The sequence below is a fragment of the Petaurus breviceps genome, unplaced genomic scaffold (genome assembly GCF_028583685.1).
Source record: "Petaurus breviceps papuanus isolate PSGF00001 unplaced genomic scaffold, PetGlider_PUasm1.0 188, whole genome shotgun sequence".
Classification (NCBI taxonomy): domain Eukaryota; kingdom Metazoa; phylum Chordata; class Mammalia; order Diprotodontia; family Petauridae; genus Petaurus; species Petaurus breviceps.
The window spans coordinates 24153114-24157916 of record NW_027185804.1 but is presented as its reverse complement, the minus strand read 5'-3'; the positions used below and the strand labels follow the sequence as shown (position 1 = coordinate 24157916).

Genomic DNA, 4803 nt, shown 5'->3' with positions numbered 1-4803 from the left:
GCTGGAGAAGGAAATAACAGACCACTCCAGTATCTCTGCCAAAACAACAGCAACAACAAAACCCAAATATAGTCATGAAGAGTTGGACATGACTGAAACAGCTCAATGACAATACAATACCAAATAAAGGGTGACTGGGGGAGGGGAGCAGATTAAATATTTTCTGGATCCCTTCCAGCTCCAAATCAAAGGATGCCCAAATCACAGCTCTGCCTTTGACTCTAATAGGATCATAGACTTGGCATTGAAAGACAAGGAATCCCTCCCAGTGGCTAACACCCTCCCTCCCCTCAATTACCCAGTACTGATTTCTTACATACTTATATATGTACATGTTTTCTCCACCATAGAATGTAAACTCCTTGAGGGCAGGGATTCTCATTTTTGTCTCTGTATCCCCAGAGCCTCTGGAACATCTCTGGAACATAGAAGGTTCTTAACAAATGTTTGGTGGTTTATTGATTGGCACACAGTAGGCCCTTAGTAATCCATTGCTGATGACTTGCCAGATTTGTATAAATAATAAGTGTTAGAGAGAGGATCTGAACCCAGGTCCCCTGACTTCAAATGTGACTGGAGACAAAGGGACCTGCTGGGCAAGCCAGTCTTCTCAGAAAGGTCTTTTGTTTTACTTGATGTTTTTGTAGGCAAACTGGCCCCACCTCATTCTTGTTGGGCCTTCCCTGGGGCCCACAGCCATGCCTAGGAAACCTCCTTCCTCTCTGAAGGAGCTTGAGGCCCTTAGAGGTTGGGAATCCACCTCCAAGGAGGCGGCTCCCCACACCAGAGATATCAGGGATCTTCTGAGGATTGAGAAATCCAGTTGATAAACACCAAGGGCAGGCTTGGAGAGAAACAGATCACCAAAGGACAACCTGTAGCCTGGAGTGGACAAGGAGGAGAGAAGAGGGAGAGGAAGGAAATCTGGCCTGGCTGCTTAACTTGGTGACATTAGGGGTGAGTATAGGAGTCCTGGGGTCTTTTTAGGCCCCCCTGGAAGGAGGCGATCAAGTAGCAGAAAAGGCTATATAGCACCGTGGGAAGAAAAGAAAACCAGTCTCAGATTTGCTTCCAGAGGACATGGAGTTAGATACTCAGTTCCTACCTATGTGATCATGGCCAAGGCAATATTTCCTGATATACAAGATTACGGGATCATAGAGTGAGAACTGGAAGTGGCATCATGTAAGTCCAACTTCGTGGTTTGGCAAATTCAGAAACAGAGACCTCCCAAGAGGTGAAGTGACCAAAGGCAGGGAAGGATGGACAGGAGCAAGGTTTGGTCATTCATAGATTTAGACCCAGAAGGAAACTTTGGGGTCATTCCAGGGCAACATTTCTTAACCTTTTTTTGTGTATGCCTCTTTGGCCAGTCTACTGAAGCCTATAATCCCTTTTTCAGAGAAACATTCTTAAGTACATAAAATAAAATGCATAGAAGTGCTAAAGAAACCAACAATATTAAAATGAAGGCATATTTTTTCCTATCCAAATTAACAGACCCCCTGAAATATATATACTGAGACCCTGTGATGGTCCATGGACCCCCACTTAAGGACCTCTGATCTGGATCACATTTCATTTATGTTTTCAAGAAAGATTCAAGAATACTTCAAAACCTCTTCATTATAATAATACCTATCAAAGCATGCTAACTCTGCTCAATAATCTGATGTAAATCTAGACATCTGTGGATCCAAAGTTTTATGATATGAAGCCTTCCTAAAGACACAGGTCCATCCAGAATGACTATAATAGCCCTAATGTTCCAGGCCATGCTAATGACAGGTATATTTACTTCCTATAATGGTTTTATATTCTTTATAAACAACAGAACCCTTAGGTTGGCATCAAGTGTTTAGCAGGCACACAGGAAGGAGGCGTTGGGACAAGGAAGTCTCATTTCTCAGAGATTATATTTTGCACCATAGAGGAGAGCCATACTGTTGCCCAAGCTGGGACAGTCACCTTCACAGTATGGAGGATTGTGTTTGTAGTCCCATGTCAGCTCACTGGAGCTCAGTCTAAAGTCATGGAGATGATTTCTCAGGAAGCAGAGACTGTTTGAAGTATTCACTCCACCTGTAAGATGTTCACATTATAGGACTCTTTACTTGGGGGTCTTCAATTTCTCCATCTCTTCAGTGATGGGAAAGTCCTCTACCCCAAGTGAGCTCATCTTCCATAGGATATGTAAACGGATCTCTGGGGTCACACTACAGTGAGCATCTTCTTCCATGGTTCAGAGAATTCCCTCTGTGGTAAGCACTTTCTTAACTGGGGTACAGTAATAGTGAGAGGGCACCAATACAGCTGTGTCAAATGACTTGCCCTGCATTGTATTCTGTTGATGTTGAAGACAAGTAAAATTCCCAGTCATGTGGATAACTCTCTCATCGGAGGCAACTAGAAGCTAAAGCAGAATGATCACATTGATTTTGAACAACTTGGATTGTTTGAATTCAAGCTGTAAATTAGAAATGATTGAGTGTGGAGGTCTAGAATGAAAGGGCTGGAATGCTCAGGTTCCTTTATACCTAGGGGGCTCCAATATTTACTAGTGAGAGAAAATGAAAATGAGCTATTCAGCATACAGCAAAACAGATTCAATTAAGTGTTCAGAGACATCAGACAGTCCAAGTTAAACAGCAGATTCACAGGTGGAAGAACTCCTGTGTCTTGGCCCCAACAGGACTGTTGATGCTGGGCATGTGGTATGCAGAGATGCAGTGTTGTAGAGATGACTTTTGTCCAGAGATCTGCTAAAAATTTTTTTTAACAAGTTGCTCTCTAAAACCCAGATACGCTTCTGTGCTGAATGTGCATTAACATGTTTAACAATCAGCTCTCTAAAAACCCCAATACACATTATCAACATTGTCTCCACTGCTTTCTTAGGTCTTGATAAGCAACAAAGCAATGAATCAAGCCCTGCTGGATCACAGCATTTGCCTATTTTCAAGATGTGCATGTTCACATTAATAATTTAACAATCAGCTCTCAGGAGCCTGTTGGAGCTGGTTCTCACACATGTCTGCTGTTGTCAGACTTGGAGATTCTTTCCTTGGTGTCATCTGCTTTATAAAGCCTCCATGCAATGAGAGCTCTTGAGTCAGGTGGTAGCCTTGGCATACCGAGAAGATAGCAATTAGCAAGGACTGTGAGAATGGCAAGTGACCAGGGCTGTCTTCTCCATCCTTGGGCTGCATCCGAGGCAGAGGCTTTCTCGGTGAGGCTCCCACTTACTAAAGTTCTTGCTTCACTATCAGTGTTGAGACCAACAGCTAATGGGGGGAATACTCAAAGCACAAAAGAATAATAATAATTATATTATATATATTTAAATGTGATAAAATAAATATTATTGTTGTTACTATAGCTAACATTTATATAGCACTTACTGTTTGCCAGGAAGTGCTAAGAGCTTTACAATTATTCTCTCTTTTCTTCCTCACAACAATCCTGGGAGGTGGGTGCTTTTATTATCTCCATTTTACAGATGAAGAGACTGAGGCAAATAGGTGAAATGACTTATCCAAAGTCACACAGGTGGCGTCACAAGTGGGATTTGAACCTAAGTCCTATGATTTCCACTCTAGTACATGAAAGCATCTCACACCTGTGCAACTCAGTTCTGAAGACACTAAATAAAGACTATGGAAAAATAACGAGCTTTATGGAAAGGAGACTTCTTCTTGAACCTCCTGCTGTCTCACCCATGACCATCCCACCCAGTAATAAGAATCCCATACCAGTGAGCAAGGGTGAGGATGTAGCTTATGGCGCCAGACCACAAGCCTTCTCCATCACTTGGATATCCATGGAGGGCTCACTTGTTTGGGTGTAAGCTTTGGAAGCTGTGGGAATCTGTCCAGTCCAAGAGCTTGACATGGATGCCAACGTATAAAGGCACATCCAGAAAGGGAGTGGGCTTCACTGGGTGTGCAGAAATGCAACCCAAACAACGTGTGTGTATCTGAGTGTCTGAGTGTAATTGCACATAGAAAAGATGAGGGGGTTGGGGTATGTGTGTGCAAACACTTTAACGGGAATGTAGGTTGTTTGTTATTGCTATTATTATAACACATATTTAAATAATGCTTTTCATATCTATTTTGAACATAATAAATATACTTATATTTATACAGCACCTTTCTTCCGAGCTCAGGGCATGTGTCGCTTCCTACAGGAAATCTTTCCTTGTGCCCACTCTTCCTTCCCTTCCCCACCTTCCTTTTGTTATTATAACAAATTCAAATCCATTTCAGTTGAGTTCAAAAAGTGTTCTAAGGGGAGGCTAGGTGGCACAGTGAATAGAACACCAGCCCTGGAGTCAGGAGGACCTGAGTTCAAATTTGGCCTCAGACACCTAACACTTACTAGCCATGTGACCTTGGGCAAGTCACTTAACCCCAATTGCTCTGTCCCCCCCTTCCAAAAAAAGCAAAAAAAAAAATCATTACAAAAAGTGTTCTTAAACATTTACAAGCTTTTCTTATCTTTTGTTTTTCCAAAGCCTTAATTTCTTTTTAAAATTAATTAATTAGTATTTAGTTTTCAACGTTCATTCCCATAAGATTTTGAGTTCTAAATTTTCTCTACCTCACTCCCCTTCCTCCTCCCCAAGATGGCATGCAATCTGATATAGGTTCTACATATACATTCATATTAAACATATTTTCACATTAGTCATGTTGTAAAGAAGGATTAGAACCAAAGGGAGGAACCATGAGAAAGAAGAAACAAAAATGAGAGGGAGAGAGAGAGAGAGAGAGAGAGAGAGAGAGAGAGAGAGAGAGAGAG

General features: G+C 41.9%; 1 long non-coding RNA gene across 1 annotated transcript in view; it reads left to right on the top strand.

Moving 5' to 3' along the window:
* The first annotated feature begins 749 nt into the window (after positions 1-749).
* Positions 750-4803, top strand: part of LOC138163822 (uncharacterized) — a 15681-nt gene continuing 11627 nt past the window's right edge. Inside the window, exon 1 of the long non-coding RNA XR_011168929.1 lies at positions 750-957. This is a non-coding gene — a long non-coding RNA (uncharacterized lncRNA). The remainder of the gene's footprint in view (positions 958-4803) is intronic.